At 45.9% G+C, this 17,533-nt stretch overlaps 1 protein-coding gene across 24 annotated transcripts in view; it reads right to left on the reverse strand.

Annotated features, from left to right (window-relative positions):
- ANK2 (ankyrin 2) overlaps positions 1-17,533 on the reverse strand; it is a 336,396-nt gene that overhangs the window by 171,680 nt on the left and 147,183 nt on the right. Inside the window, exon 1 of one of the 24 annotated variants that reach the window (XM_082759099.1) lies at positions 10,732-10,740. The exons of the other annotated variants lie outside the window; for them this stretch is intronic. The gene's annotated coding sequence lies outside the window, so the exon portion shown is untranslated. Of the gene's footprint in view, positions 1-10,731; positions 10,741-17,533 lie in introns of those variants that run through there. 24 annotated transcript variants of the gene reach the window in all.

Raw genomic sequence — 17,533 nt, forward strand, 5'->3', positions numbered from 1 at the left:
TAAAGTCACATTCATCACAAGGAAGAACGTGCCAGATTTTAGCACAGTATCAGAAAACTTAGGGTCTTCTAATGCATAATATTGGGAAGAAGAAGAAAAAATGCACGAAAGCAAAGGTTTAAAGATCACTAGAACTGAAAGCACGTTGTTAGCTTGTCACTGAAAATTCAATTCCTAAATATTTGTGGGTGGTTTTTTCTTGGACCTGAATTGAAAATGTAGCGAATAGAAAACCAAAACTCCTCCTATTCTGAAAAGGAGATGGCCATGGCTCCAATTTTGCAGGACCATGCAATTCTTTTGGAAGATGAGGATGGCATTTCACCTTTTGTGAAGATGAATGCTTAGCCACTTTTCCCAAATGCCTGCAAAGTCAAGCTTTCACTCTGTGTAGCAGCAATTCTGTTTAGGGGCTAAGCAACACACCCATTTCCATGTTTAACGTTTACACTATGGGGACAGGAGCTTGTGCATAATTGCTTAATCACTTTTGGGAAATTATTCAGATGCTTTTCCAATATTTATCGGTTGGACACTGCCGCAGTTCCATGGGTCATTTGATTATCCACATGTATTTTTAAAAGGACTAGAGGTACTGAAGTTGTTATTTAAAAAAAATAAGACTATTTTATATAAATTAGAAAATTCTTCCATGTATCCACTGCAAGATATTTTCTGTGGACGCATTCTGTGTGTCAAATGAGAGCTATCTACACACAGCAAGACTTTGACCCTCCTTCCTGCTCAGTGACCACCACCTGGCATGGTATTAACTTTGCACGGTGGAGATGTCCCTATTTTTAACACTTGCAAGAAATACCCGTGACAAAGCCACGGATGCCCTAAAGCAGTATTTAGGATGTGAGGATTCTTGCAGAATTTCTGATACTATTTCTCACGGCAGATAAGGGTCTCCCATCCCCACCAACCTGGAGGAGGTTGAAGTTCCTGTGTGAATGACTCGAGGAATTCAAAGACGTAACAGCTTACTTAATTTAAGAAGTCCTCAAACTTCAGCACGCACAAAAAAGAACTGAAATATGTATCACTTACTCATCTTTCAGTCTAAAGTATGAGTATCACAGGCGCTCACACACCACTGGGACAAGCACCTTTCCACCACTGGGACCACATCATTCCTGGCTGCATGTACACTCCAGCGAAATGAAGGGGAGACTGTATCAGGGAGCCCTACCTGAGCTGGTCAGTAGAGTTATCTGGGCAAACAAAGGGCTGGAAGGATCTCAACTACTGGAAATCACTTCCAAAAGTAAAAGCACAGAAGAATATTTAGGATTTCTGTTCCAACAGGTTGAAGTGCACCAGCTTCTCTGCAAGGCTGAAACAAGCACACTTGTTCTTCGAAAGGCATTACACGGATGCCGTATGAACACCAATAGCTCCCAGCACTGGAAAAACCTGCCTGCATTTTATCCCTCTGCCTTCACAAATCTCTCTCCAATTCCACTTGTGATTTTCAGGCTCTTTTCGCCCCTGCTAATTACTTTAATCATTATCTTTAGAACATTATTACAGTTTATAAATAGTTCTTGACTACCAAAGCTCTCCTTGTGCTAACAACCTAACGATTTGAACAGAACAGGAACATATCTAAAGAACAGTTCAGTCCTGAAGGTACAGCTGCACAACATTATTTTCCACCATAAATAATCCCCGTCTCCACCACGTAACCCTATTACACAAATTGAACAAATGTTCACAAATTACATTTGAAAATATAAAGCACTAAGATGGTTACGTAATATGAGATGAATTATCTTCTGTTTGAAATGTTCGGGGGAAAAAAATCCTAAATCTCTTGAAATCATTAGCAAATCTTTCAGGGATTTTACTGAATTAAGATTATACTCTATATTGCTATAAAACCTAGTGTTCTCTAATAATGTTTACTTGTAGATCCCTACCTCTAAATTATCTTCCACTCTCTCAAAAATCATTTCCTGAAGGAGGGTGGCTCCTCGCAAGTGCTCTGTCCCATACTATTAGCATACATTTGGTATTAACATACCAAACACAGTATGTTTGCAGACTGAAACTGGGTTGACATGCTAACATTAAAAAAGTAAAAATAATAATTAAAAAAAATTCTCAGATACCTTGTCTGTGTTTCAGGCTTCTGGACTGATGATTACTACTATGGCAGTGAAGTGACTACAAAATAACTCCAATTTCTTGCTAGAAATAAAGGAGTGTGCCACTGCTACGTCACCCAGCTGCCTTAGGAATATGGCTAAATGGAGATAAGGAGGACGCTGATGGCCACTAGCCCTCCCCCAGCCTGCATATTCGTAAGCTGAAGCACTACATTGTTTCCTCCTAAGTTGCTCCTGGAGAATTTCCTTTTTCCCTTCCATTGTAACGAGCAGTGCTGGGCACAGACAGGCACTGAGGAATCCATTGGAGTGCTGCACCAAGGGTTTGCTCTTACAGATGCTCTGGGGATGAACCCTCAGGGTGTCCCTGTGCAGCTCCCACAAGCCACAGCCCTGTGTGGGTGATGCTGCAGCCTCGGAGCTGCGTGGGATCCTCCCCTACCTGCGTGCCCACGCTGCAGACACGTCGGGTACCGAACGCTGCATTAGGGGGGTGAAGGCTGCGGCTCCCTGGGGAGCACGGGGAGATGGCAAAGCCCATCCGTGCTTCCCTCAGCCCGCGAGAAGCCCCGTGCTGCAATGCAGAGCTCTGCTACAGAGCCAGCTCTGTGTACGGCTATTAATTATTTCTGATTGCATTTGTTCGGGAAACCTTTTTCCGGGCTGTGTAATTCAGCGAGGCAGTGCCACGCGCTCCTTCCCAGGACCAGGCCTGTTAAAGCGCGCGCTGCTGGTGCCTGCACCTCAGGACAGACGAGTTCGTAAAGCAATTCCTACCGAGGCAGTGGCCGAGTGGTTTCTCCACCTTCTAGACAATGCTGCAGTCTGTGTGTTGTCACTGGGAGAATCAGGAGCCAGCACAGCACAGCTCAGGGGCTTTTTTGTCACTTTTTTAGCAGCAGGATGCAGACTCCAGCACATCTCCCCACTAGTTGTCATGGAGTCTCCACGCGCCCCCACCAAAAAGCTTTGCTGCTCTACATCAGTTGCTATTGCTACTGACCAGCCAAAATAACTTTTTTGTTTGTTTTTTTTAAACCTATTTCACTTTTTTGTCTCCATCAAATGCCATTTGCAAAATGATCCCATAATCGTTAAAGCCAAGCCTGCTTTGCACACAGCAGCTTGGCGTGTCACTTCCATGCTCACATCAGCATTTTCACTGGGTTACCTCTGCAAAGGCATTCAGGAACCCAAATCTATCCACACATACTTCCTTAAATGAGCAACATAAAATGAAATAAGCTCCATTTACAAAATATTTTTTCCTTCTTTTGCCATTACCTAAAATATATATTTTTTAATTTGGTGCAAGAATGTAAACTTTATATAGAGAAAAATGGCCTGGGAATGTGGGCAATGGCCACAACTCCTTCCCTGCAGGCAGTCCTGGTGGCTGGTCCCACGTCCATCAGCAGGACTGCAACGTCCTTGCTGGGCAGGGCTGTGACCCGCTGGCTGAAACTTAGTTTCTGCATGTAATTCTTTGTGCTTCAGTGCCTTAAAAATAAATAAATAAATAAATAAATAAATAAATAAATAATAATAATAATAATAATAATTTTTTAAAAAGCAGCTTGAGAAGGCAGAACAAGGTCTTGCCACCCCTGGTGATACCCCGGCCCGGGCAGCGAGGCACCAACCAGCTTTGGTGCGTGCCGCCCTGCTGCTGCACTGCCAGCTCCACTGGCTTTGTGCGCTGACGTGTCCTGATCAGACATCCTGGCAGAGCACAAGCTAGAAATAGTAAATAATTTAAAATAAGCCTAAATTATTGAACTTAAAACAGCCTGGAAAGGTTTGTCCTTACGCTTCCATAGGCTGAAACCATTTTCTACGAGCCTGGGGAAATCAGGGCTATGCCCACCCTGGGGGAGCGCCGCTTCAGCGATGGCTTTATTTCATACAGAGACAGAGAGAATGCAGATCCCAACTATTAGGGAAAAAGAAATCCATATCCTTCCTCAGGTCAGGTACAATAACAGTATCATAATTACTTCTCAAATACAAAGCATTGTTTCAGCAGGTCATGGAAAACATAACCACCCCTTTCACAGACGTTAAGTCTCAATGGACTTTTTCAATGCACATGCCAACAACTTCTTTATTCCAGTGGCCTTTCTCTTCCTCTTTCTGTTTTTTCTTACTCTCTCTTCCTCAGGTAACAGTGACCACGGAGCTGCTTCCACCAGATTTGGTGCGAATTTTGCTGGAGGATGAGAAGCTGACTGAAATATCAAATATGTATTCTGAATCGTGCTTAGGCTGTTTTCCTTAAACCTGTCTCTTTCCAGAAGCCCTAAGCAGCAAATAAACTTTCTATACCTTGAGGAGGTCAGCATGCTAAATTCTTCATTAGAATCAACGAACAGACAGGAATTACAATTAATTTATTTTTTAACTGCAGCCTTGTTTTCAGTCACTTGTAAAAGGGCAGCTACCAGTTAATCTGTATTGATCTGCATGAGGAAGGTCCTAGGGAGGGAACAAATTCTGACAGAGTTTTGAACCAATCCCTGAAAAACTATCATCAAAGCACTGCGTGAATTCACGTTACATGCAACTTTTATAAATAATTACCTGAGAGAAACCCAAAGAGCTGTGCCAACGTGTTAGCACCTTGTACAGTGCCAGCTCGGGGAACCATCTGAAACTCATTCAGCAACATTTGTCAGGTTTCAGTAGTTCATATCACATGCTCTGGTATACAACGGAGTAACAGCGTGGAAAGCCCGTCCCTATTTACAGCTGGACAACTCCACCAAAAGGCAAGGAGAGCTGCTGCTCTGAGCGACCTGTGGCCTATCATCATTTTGGTTGCCAGCAGGTGCGCCCCTCAGGGAGCGGGTGAGGACAGGAGCACGGCTGTGGCAAACATGCATGTGCCCCCAAACACGAGCTTCCAGTCAGGGAGAAGTACCCATCACAATTCAAACAAACATACCCAATGTTATAATGGTGCTAAAAAGGTATTGCTTGGCATCAATGCAGAGAACAGGCATTATTAAAAACAAAAAAAGCCTTCAAAAGCTATCGTATGGGCACGGACAGTCAAGCCAATGAAGCATGGACACACTTTTACCATCAGCAGTAGTATTTTGTTAAAATTCTATGAAAGAACTAACCTTAAGTTTGGATAAAACTCATGACAAGCTCCCAGAAATGCTGGTAGCATCAGGAGCTGACACAACATGCGATTAGGAGGCGAACAGGCACTACGAAGTCCCACCAGTATCAGGGGAACTTGCTCTGAACAAGTTCAAGTCTCTACTTTGGAACGTGTAATAAATTTTTTACTGGAAATAAGTATGGAAAAGTATTTGAAGGGGAAAGTTTTCTGTTGGATCGGTCAAGAAAACCCTTAATTACTGATAGTAGATTTATCCTTTGTTTAGTCCTTTTCTCTACACTATCTTTAGCGTAATACTGTGTGACTAACAATCATCACTTCCTAAATTTGTTCTTCCTTATTCAAATATGACTGGGCCTTGACAGGATGACTGCCAGTTATCTCATTAACCACCAATTTATACGCTTAATCAAGGCATTAACACTAAAAGAGTTTTAAAACTGCTGTAAAGTCATCATACAGGAGTTAAATATCAGACAGCATCCCAAACTGTACGTGGAATGCCTGCTTCTGTTTTCACTATGACTTATTAGCACTTAAGGAAGAAACTCAAATGACACTCAACCAAGACATACATGCTTATAGAAATGCTTGTTTAGATTGTGAAGCAATAGTAGGACGGATGTTCACAAGGAAAAGGCTGAGAACCAGTTCCTGTTACAGGGCAGATGCAGTCCATGATGCTTCCTGCACTCTGATCCCCAGGAACACAATCAGGTTGTGCCGGGCAGGGCATCATCTCGGGGGAAGAAGAAGTGTTACCTGACTGACAGTAACCCTACTGCAGTGCTCCGGACATACCCACCATTTCTAGGCTCTGGATGTGCTGTATGTTGGCACCTACAAGCACCAGAGCACAGCTCAAAACCTCACCACTGAAACCTCTCAGTGTTCGTATGCCATTATTTACTTCTCTCAGGTGCCAAACTTCCTCCAGGAGGTCAATGGAAATGCCTGGAGGACTAAATGACAGAAGCCAGCTTCCCAAAAGCTTGACATCTCACAGTTTAACATCTAACATCTATATTTCTTTTCCTGGTCTTGGCTTGTGTTTGTGAAACTTCCCTTAAAACACTTTTTAATTGCTTAACAGAAAATTGCCCAAACAGAGTAATAATTCTTCTAGAGGTGCAGACAGTGGCACCAGTGTAATGGACATAGGACATTGTCAGAGAAGGTAAACAAAACCAAACAGCCAAAAAGGCACAGAAGTTTATAAGGAATAATTTCCTTCAGTGTATAAATGTGGTCTCAGTTGTTTTTTGGATTCATCTGTAGCTCCTGGTAAGTAGGATTGACACCTGTTATATTTCTGGAGTTCCTTCAGGCAGCTGCTGGCATTTCTCCTCTCTCTTAGTTGCTCTTTTAAAGCTCAAAAGAAGTTCTTTTTACTGAAATAGATGGAGTGAGAGATGAAAACTTTGGCATTTCGGAGGTTTCCATAACTTTATGCAAGCAATCACACTGCAATTACATGCAGCCATAAAATCCAAAGCTTACAACATTAAATGGGATCGCATCAAGTGAGCTCAGCAGTGCCAAAGGATAGGTGGGACACAGCAGCAGCAGGTTTCTCCTCCTCCTGTGTACAATGCCTAACAGCTGTGCTGTGAGCCCAGAGGTTCATCTCCTTTGGGAAGGGAAGGTGGAAGAAAGAAACAAAGATGCTTGTATCCCTCTGGCCTCCATGGCTATGGGAGAAGCACAGCTCCAGCTGTCGGCAAGGAGTGTCACACAAGCTGGACCCAGACCGCGGCCCAAGCTTGCTTCTCTGCACTGAATACATGCGGAATGAGTATTGCCACTGTCTTTAGCCCATGAAACTTATCTACTAGCCAACTCCTTCATCCTGGCTCGAGACAATGTTTTCTCTTTTATTTTAAAGCTGCTTAGAGGCACGTCCACCCAGGGTTCCAAACACGCCCTTAGGTAAAGGATCTGTGTTTTCAAATGCAGTCTACATATGATTTACTGAGACCAAATAAACCCTGTCTTTCAAAAATTACCACAGAAACTAAATTTAAAAGCCACATATAAATCATGGTATGGTTAGGCAACAAACCTATATAAAGGGGAGTAGATGTAAGGTTGTAATGAAGATTGCTCCTTTCCCATCAGAAACAAGGGCAATGGATATCATTGGTCTTTACTACAACATTAGGTTGTTTTATTTCAGAATATTGTGCATTTATGCTCAGTTTAATTATGGCAAACAAAGCAAGCTTCTGAAATAAAAATAAGCTAGACAAATAATGATACTTGGCACTACAGCATACTTGGATACATATATACAGTGTGCGTATAGTGGTGTACATATACAGTATGCATATATGTATACATATGCTTGTATACAGTATCCATCTAATGATAGTTGGCACTACAGCATTCCCTATCTGCAGAAGGCTGAACAGGGCTTAATCAGCACTTATTTTAGAGCCCCAGTTGGTTTTCCTCTTTTAGATCAAACCCACGCTGAACTTCACAGGTAACCCACCTAGGATGAACTGCACAGGACATCCAAGTCAAATGCACTGAGAGTTCCTCTGCAGTGAATATGTTAGATGTGAACAGATGTATAATCCTTTGCACAGGACTAATTTAAACTTATAATAGTCATTTGGTAAATTATTCAGAACATCACCACCAAATCCGAAGTATTTGCAAGCTCTGCTGTTGGGGTTACACACACATCACCTCTCAGGTAGGACACCTATAAACTGAAGCAGCAAATACCAATTTATTACAAAATACAGTGTCATCAAAAGAGGCTCCGTTTTATAAAAAGGCAGCACACAGTGTGGTATTATTTTCATCCCAAGAAATATCTACATAATGAAAACAGACATCTGAGACACAGAAGGTAAATGCTCAAAGGGCATCAGGAATAGGCACCATCTACGCAAACACTTGGTTATGAAACACCAAAAAGATTTTGTCTCTGTGTGTGTGTGGTTGAAGAGGCATTTGAAACATCTAGAAATTCTGGTGAATCACAAAGATCTTTGCCAAGGCAACGAACAGAACACTGAACCGACAAGACATGTTCAGTGCTGAAGAAAAAACAGGAGGTTAAAGCTGCAGCATGAAGGACGTTCGCACCAGAGGGGATGCTCACCTTGGCATCCACGCACCAAGTGACCAGGAGTGAAGGCCTGTTCCTCAACACTTTTTCCTCTTTGGGATACTTCTTTCTAGCGTGCCCAAGCACCCATTATTTTCTTCGTGCCTACTTTTCCTCGCTGAAGCTTTGGCCCTTTCCAAACTGACGAGCCTCACGTCTGCCAGCCTCCTGCACCGCATCGCCAACACCCACCTCCCCTGCCGAAAGCAGGCTTGAATTTCAAATGGGTTTTTCCGCCTGCTTCTGAGACAAATGCGACATCAGTTTCTACACGAATTTCTGAACACGAGATTTCTTTCCAATATTCAGTCCATCAGAAAGGAGTTGATAATGTGAGAAAAAGGCTTGATGCTGAAGGAACCCAAAGAAAATTCAATCACTGCCTTCTGCAGCTATGTGATAGAAGCGTTGACTCTTACACACACACCTGAATTTTGCTGACAGCAGCAGCTCCTTATTTCTCCCTCCATCCTTGTCCCTCTGCAGATATTGCCTAGAAGCAGCAGCTATATGTGAGCTTTGGCAGTACTCAGGGTGTCAACTGAAGGACAAAATTCACTGATACGCGGTTGTTTCCCAATCTCTTTTGGCCAGCAATGGTGAATATTCCAGATACTGCAGGAAATTTTACAGTAAGTTGCTAAGGGATGCTGAAATCATAAGGCTGGCCTTTAAAATATGATATATATATATATACACACATATATATATGTGTGTGTGTATATATATATAGTGTATAATTTATGTATATATATATATTTTTAAAAACTTTAAAGAAAAAGTTTGTAAAACTGTATATTTAAATACTAAATACCCTCTTATTGACAGAACCCAGAGGTCAAGCGCTGTCCTCAGTGCTGACTGTAAAAGGGTAACATGAATCAACTTACCACTTGTGTACATTCAAAACTCAGTTTAATTTGACAGCTGAATCGATTTTTGATAACAGCTTTGTTGTTGTTGTTGTTTGAGGGGTTATTTGTGGTGAGATCTGTTTGTTCGTTTGTTTTTAGATTTTCTAAACACTCGTCACATGCAAAGACAGGAAGCTCTGTCTGCCTTGGAAAGTATTATAGACAGAGAAAAGCAAGTGTGTGTTACCCAGTGCCAGGGGCTAGGACGCCGGATTCCAAGGCTGTAATTCCAGCTTTGCTGCTGACTCAGAGAGTGACCGTCACGTAACCACAGCCCTTCATTTTCCTCACTCTGCAGAAGAGGAGCTCTACTCAGCTATCTCACGCAGACACTGCGAGGCAAGCAGAGCTGGGCCTTGCACACCCTGAGTTCAGCTGTAAGAGAATTAGTCATGCCTAAACATCGATACAATCCACATGTGCATCTTAACCTGCTCACCTCCTCTGTTAGCATCTGGCTTTTAATGTTCTTGATATGCTCAGGTATCCACACGACTATTCAGACCAGTGGTTTTATGTTTACACACACAAATTTTATGCTGCATTTGCATCAGGATGTGTTTTTCATCACTGCAACAAAAGACTGCATGCAGAAATGAAAATTGCCCATTTGGATGAAAGATGAGCAGAGGCAATCCTTGTCAAGTGGCTTTAAAAATCAAGTCAGTCTCAGAAAGAATGCAGGAGAGGGCCTTAATATTGTTGTCAGCTTCCAAACAGGTTTTTTTTCCCTGTTTATGGGTGTGGATTACTTCTGTTAATCTGTGAAACAACTATATGTGCCAAAGACCTGAAAAGACACCGTCTGAGCGAGTCCTTTTCCTGACTCTGCTGATCGCCAGGGCGTTGTTACTGTCCAGAGCCACATCAAGTAGCAGAAATGATGACATTTAAGAAGATTCTGGTCCTCCCCGAGAGGCACAGAAACTACAGCCGTGATGCAGCTATCGAGGCAGAAGCCGACTGCACTGCAAAACAGCATGGAGCAAAAATACTCCAGGGAGCGGGCAGCTCCCACACCTGCAGCATCGCTGGAAGCCAGAAGCAGCACGGGACAGCACTAACAGCTGCCCGGGGTGCTGGCAGGCTGGAAGAGAGAAAGCCACGGCCCCTTGTTGCCCCTGTTGGCATAACCAGGGTGTTCCAGGCGCAGAGACAAAATTTGCATCCCAAGGCCACAGCAGCACTTCATGCAAACGGCGTCTATCAGCACACAGATAACACACACGGGACTCTGAACAGACAGCCCCCAGTAACTTCTTATTAGCATAGCCCCTCTCCTGCTACAGCTGCCTCAAACAAAATGGATCTCTGCTGTACTGACAATCCAGTCACTGCAAGACCTTGCAAGTAAATCACAAACCCGGGGCCACGTCCCCACGTGCTGAAAGAGTTTAAGTACTGGCAGCAATCAAACAATGTTCATTTCCATCTCGTCTCTCGTGGGCCTACCCGTGCGACTTGTCGGGAGCCTCCATTTTCCAAGGGAGTCAACGCAAACTGGGAGGGCTCTGCACCTACTGGGAGACGGCCACGTTTCAGCACGGAGCAATTTACATTTCCTCAGCAATTTACGTGGCAGACGTAAACGTATGTTTATCACTTAGACGTGGATATCACAAATATAAAACCTAAACTGATGAAGAAATACATATTCTGTCACCTAGTCTATATAATGTTGTATATTTTGTGTCTACTGTGGATGTTATGCAGGTGTGTGTGTACACACTCACATATATATAAAAGCTGTGCCTGACTACGTGTCCTGCACAGCACGGGCATGTACACAGGCACACAGACCGACACAAACCCGCACTTGTGCCGCTGCACGTCTCATGCAGAAGGAGCACGGGGAAGATGCGTGGCCCAGCCCACACCCATTCCCTCTGACGGCAAGTTCGGGGTGCAGCCAAGCACTTGTTTATGTAACAGCAAGGTGCAGCTGCAGTAAAAGGGAGACAGGAGCGAGGGCCGCTGCTGAATATTAAAAAGGAAGACAAGCAAACCATGACAGCATTCGCTGTATTTTCTCAGCAAAGCCCACTGGTACTTCCTCGATCTCAAAATGCCACGCAGCCTGCATCCCCAGACACTATCGCTAGCACAAACACAGCCTGAGCCTGCCCGCTCCCAGGCAGGGATATGCAGCACGCGCGGAAAAGAGAGAGCAGAAGGGGCACGATTAATTCTATCCCGCTTTAATTAAAGAAGTAGAATGCACGTCTGAATGAAGCAGGAGATGTGAAAATCGGGAAAAACACCACATGCTGTGATTAGGTAACTGAGATGGGTACTGGCAAACGTGAAAAAAGACCCTCCAGCAACAACACGCACACATTGGAAAAAAAAAAAAAAAAAAAAAAAAAAAAGAAAGCGGGGGGGCTATTTTGCAGAGAATCCAGCATCCAAAATGCAATCACAGAAACTCCCTTATGCTGCAGTGTCCCATTTAGGGGATTAGGACAGTAATCGCAATCTGCCCCAGCACCCAAGCAGTGCACACGTTAGAAATGGCATTTGTGTTTTGATGAAGAGAATCAATCAGCAACTTAATGAACTCTGCAGACACGGCCTTTTACGAGTCAGGGCGATCAGACCCACAGGTCCCAAAGGTACCAAAACAGCCCCAGCAATTTTATTTAAGTTATGCAGTTCTGCATATGAAATCCGTAAGACTGAGAACAGAGTGAATCCCGAATTTCTCAGGTATGCCAAGGGAGCAGATGGCTTCTGAATCCTAGGCGTTTGCCAAAAGGATCTGCACATTCAAGCGCTGCATTGCTGGATTCTGTTCCCTGCCCTTTCACGGGGAGCTCTGTGTTTACATGCAATGTAGCAGAAACAGAAAAGAGGACAGATTACGTCTCTCGATATCATCCCTTCTGCAAGATATTTATAAAGAATGGGTCAAAACATGGTGTCAGTGAATGAGTTAACACGTATCGCAGCCTAGGGATTCCTGAGACGGGAGAAAAGAACCAGCAGTGAGGAGGCATTAACGCAGGCACTCCTGGTGCAGCCTAGTCCTAGAGCTGTCCTTAACAGCAGCTTTGGGTCCTTTAGTATTTTCTCCACCCCTGTACATTACTTGTGTCCTTGGAAACCATAGGCAAATCAATCATGTTCTTTATTTTTATTCCGTGGTCGCTTTGTTTGTTTTCCAAGGTAACCTGACTTCATTCCACATTTCTAGCAGAGAAAAAACACAACAGTTAATTATAAATTAGGAGAAACCTCCCTAAAATCCGAAACACCTAAATAGATGTGCCTTCACAGAATCAGAGACTGCCAGCAGCGACAGACACAGAAAGACAACAGATTGCAGGCTCGTTTCAGGCCACAGCCAGAAAAATACACCTGCAGTGTGCAGGGTAAATACACTGAATCACGGCTGCTAGCACAGCTCTGGTTACCGATACCTCCCCGAACAGCTCGGCTGATCCACCTAGTTCCACACGAGAGGTCCTGCGTGCAGCATTTAGCGTCGATGCTTTTGGTGCCGATGCGGGCACTGGAGCTAAAAATGGGAAATGGGGGAGAGATGCTGCCACGGAGCACAGACACACTGCAAAGCACCAGCACGGCCACCTCCCTCCCCGCCAACTTCTCCAGATCAGCTCGGGGCACGAAGCAGCTGGCTCCTGAGTGCCAAAACCATCCCCAGCCCTGCTGAGGGGGAAGGCAGCGCTGGGGTGCCCATGGCCATCTTTACGTGCCTGCTCCCCGTGTGGCTGGGGGCTGCCAGGTGTGGCAGCACCCGAATCTCACTGCAGCCGGGCTAGGTCCACAGCAGGGCACAGAGGCTGGGAAGGGATGCAAAGGGCAAATATGAGGTGGACGAGAAGGAAAATGGAAAGGAGAGCATTACACATGGCAGTGAACCCCTGGGAAGTGCCACACGGACAGAAGGAAGGGCATGGGGGGAAGAGGGAGAAGGGGCAGTTTTTCCCCTCGTACCTTGCGTTTCCGATCTGCCCTAGAGATTTTCCGCTGCCTTTTCCTCTCCTTCTCAAGGTTTCTCTCCCTCTCTTCAAGTTCGGACTCTCGAACTTTCTTAATGGAGGCGGCTGCGTGAGCCATTGTGGAGAGGAGACCACCCGCTCCAGGGAAGCCGTTCCCACCACAGGCGGATATCCAGGTGAGTTAATTTTTTCGGGAGGGCACCGGCCGCAAGCCAGTGCTTCGCAGCGTAATCCACTCTTCCTCCTGCTTCTCCCCAGGAAGGGTCACAGCCCTGCAGCACCCATCATTTGGGAGCTCGAGAGCCGTGTCCACGCGTGCAATGTGTGGCAGCGCTCACAGCCGCACGCACGCCATCGCAGAGCAGCCGGCAAATATCTGCCAGCAGCCTGAGGTCTCTTCAGCTTGGCTGCAAGCAAAGACAAGCTCAGCTGGGGGGGGAGGAAGAAGGAAAAAAAAAAAAAAAAAAAAAAAAGAATCGGCCTTTAAACACACACCACCAAATTGGAAAGGTCTTTTGGGATTCCTCCAGATAGGCTGTGTCTTCTGGCTGGGAGGGAGGCTCCACTTCAGCACAACCACCAGCTGGGGGAGGAGGCAGCTCCCGGCAGCTCCTCACGTCGCCCTTCTGCAGGGTGAGACCAAAATGGTGCAGTCTGACTTACTGACGTGCTGCCGCTGCCTCCCCGCTCTCCTCTTCCTCGCCACCTCCTCGTGCCGCCGGCTTCAGCTCGCAGCCCCAGCCCCGCACCTGCTGCAGCACGGAGCCGCCCTGGAGGGGCTGGCGGTGCCCAAGCCCTGGCCGTGCCGCGGTGCCAGGCTGCAGCAGGAGCCCTGCGCCCAATGCGGCGAGGAGGGGGTGCTGCTGGGGGCGTACGCTGGGCTCGGCCTGCCCCGCTCGGCACAGCTCCACCGAGGTAAAAAATAATGCCACGGAGCCGGCTCCGGGTTATTCAACGCCAAACGCGCTCTTGGGTGCTCCCTAGGACCGCTTAGGAAGCCCCGTGCTGAGGATGGGGAAGGATCACTGCAGAGAGACCGCAAGAGACAGGAAGAAGGCGCTGATCCCCTCTGCCCCCCACAGCCTTTGTTTTGGGGACACCAATTTATAGCGTGAATATCAGAGACAGCTGGGTCTGCCATCCCCGCCCTCCCTAACACCAGCACACCACAGCTCCGCTCCCGCCCCCCGGGCTCACTCTGTTATCGCTATCAGCATCAAAGGTTTGTCTATCAGAACGGGACACGCAGACAAACAGCCTTTGCATTAGCCCCCCAGGCGGCCGTCCCATTTCAGCTCCCTCCAGCACACCGACCCGGAGGGGTCCTGAGGGAGGGGGCCGTGGCTGCCCTGAGCCCGCAGCCCTGCCCTGCCCACCCCAGAGGAGCCAGGGACGGAGCAGCTCGCTGGCAGCGGCACCAAAAGTCACTGATTCAAAGAAACCGGGGCTCCTGGCCAGATTTCCCTCTGCAACATGTTTCCCGAGGTCAGACTAGATTTGAGTGAGTGGCTGCCGCGGCTGAGCACTGTGAATTTCACTGCACGGCAGCACCCCTGAAACACCTACAGGTGCCCTGTGAGCTCTCGGTGTGACAGCAGAGCAAGGGCCAGGGCCAACCCCAGCACCACGCTGTCTCTGTACGCAGAGCTTGGTTGTTCTCAGGCCACACAGACCGAGACAAGTTATTAGCACCACGGGCCTGATCATTATTTACGCCCTGTGCTATTACTACAAGATTTCACTTGAACTTCACAAATATTGAAGACCGGATTTTCATAAAGTACTTTGATATGAAAACTATGAAGCACTGTAGAGGCCTCTATTTTGCGTCTGAGCCAGTGAGCTGCGTGCTCAATCAGAAATATATTTCTCTAGTGGGAGAAGACAGAAGAAGCAGGACTCTGCGTGCCAGCAAATCTCTGCCCATACAGGCCGGTTTTCTCCTGCTTGTTCCCGTTTGCAAGAAGCCAGGCTAGACAAAAGCAATGACAAGAACACAAGCACCAGCAGCAGTAACAGCCACCAGCACAGCTAGGGGTAGCAAGGAAAGGGAGAAAATAAGGGAGACAACCGGCTTGTCTGACAGGAGGGTAGCTTATGTCCCCTTGGTACCGCGGCAGGAACCTCCAAAGTAGCATCGCTTCTGCACCAGAAATGAGCAGCCAGCTCTCTGCAGCCCTGCCCTCGTGCCTCTGTGAGGATGCACACGCCTCCTTCACCTACAGCACGCTCTGAAACATATCCAAAGCTACCGCCTGTTCATCTGCCAGATACCTGCCTGCAAATAAAATAACACCATAGAAGAGAAAGGGAAAATTAAACACAGCCGGCTGCTAACTATTCAGACCTACCCACAAACCTCTTCTATGGTGGGCAACTGGATTGAGGATTTGGGGTGCTCAAAGAAATGACACTACGGTAGAAGAGTTGGTTTCAGCAAATTCTGAATGCTTACCTTATAAAGCAACTTTTTTTGTGGGATCTTAAGCAAGAAATTTGAAAGTAAGACCAAATCACAGGCCACTATGTTTAGAAGTCCTGGCCTTACCATTTCCCTAATTTTTAAGGTTTTCTTAAGCCACTAAATGCTTAAATCCTGATATATAAAGCATGCAATGGGGTTTAAGGCACAGGAGGGTTTACAGGAGTCGTGTTTATTCTATTTATATATTTAGTCATGTTTGTCATCTTTTGATTCCTGCACATTCAACAGCTGAGTCTCAAAGATGTATTTCTTCATGAAATTCCCTCAAAGCCAGTAAAGGACTTGATGTTCTCTGCAACCCATGTTTCAGGAGAGAACACAACCAGCTGCTTGAACGCTTGGTGCCAAGTAAGCCCAACTGAAATAGCAGATATTCTTCAGAAGAGCACTGACCAAGAAGAACTTTGGCTCAGTTCTGTGAGTTGGCCATTATGTGCCATAAACATCGTCTCCCTCACCTCAAAGAGACATGAAAGTATTTAAGCACAGCGTGGCAAAAAAGAAGTAGCTTTCAATAGGTTATTTTGGAAAGAACATACCCAATCTGGGATACATAAAACACGTGTCACTTGTACGTGACACAGCTAATGTCCCTGCAGGAAAAAGCATCCTGCTACAAGATAGAGAGATTTGCCTCATCAAAGCAGCAAATGGCCAGCCACTGCCCTGCGAATACAGCATTTCCCTGATCTTAACAAACAGAAATCCTTCTGCTGACATCAATCAGATTGAATTTTCAAGATCTGTTCAGCAAAAATGGAGACTGAGCAACTTCCCCCTAAATGCAGAAAATTCATCGCGAGGCTGCTACATAAGATAAGCGGCAAACACGGCGCTGCTGCCACAAGCGGCACGTAGGAGGGGAGTGGGAAAGTGGGCAGATGCACAACAACCTAGAAAGAACACAACACTGGGAAAAAGGCGGTGTTTTTTTTGTGTTTTGTTTTTGTTTTTTTGTTGTGTGTTTTTTTTTTTTTTTTTTTTTCCCTGCAATGCATTTGTCATCATTAACTCCGAAAGCAGAAATACCCAACTCCTGAGGTCCAACAAATTCTCATTGGGGTAAGAAAGCTTTTAAGACCTCAGCCTGCACAACGTCCTGTGCGATCTGTGAGTGGGCTCCGAGTGACTGACCCCACCATGCAATCCACGGCTGGGTGGGCACTTAATTGGGGTTACAGTGCCTACTGGCCTGGTTTACAAATTGGCGTAAATCATTAGCTTCCTGACCCGATCTCCCAATTTAACAGGCCCCGGGTTCCGTTGTTTTAACCTGACCCACCAGCTGAGACAGCACGCTGCTGCGCTGCAGGGCTTTATTAGCCACAGCTATGATCTGCACTTGGGTTTTACTGCCAGCTTTCAGGTAGAGAAACATGATTTACTGAGCAAATCATCATCTTCTGTCTACAGAAGCCTACCGGATGAAAATCAACAGTAATTGAGGACAAGAGGAGAGGCCGTAAACAAGTGCTTATCTTCCCTGAAGCACAGCCACTAATAGGGGCCCGTCCCGTAAAGATGAGGTTCTCTCCACATAAATCACGTGGGCAGTACGAGAAGGTTAAAACCAAGCCTAGAAATAACACCAGAAAGTGTGACTCAAACCTGTTCTCATCATTTCCCAGAGTTACAAAAAAAAGGGAGGAAATGATGGAGCCTTTCACACCTCAAAGGCAGAGTGGAGACCATCCCTCCGAGTTCTAGGTCACTAGCACATTCAGGAAACGAGCTGGAAATCACAGCTGGTTTCAAGCAGCTAAAAATTTGAAAGGTCTGTCCCACTATAAGACTGTCATTTTGCAGC

Source organism: Aythya marila (assembly GCF_965140915.1).
Source record: "Aythya marila genome assembly, chromosome: 4".
Classification (NCBI taxonomy): Eukaryota; Metazoa; Chordata; class Aves; order Anseriformes; family Anatidae; genus Aythya; species Aythya marila.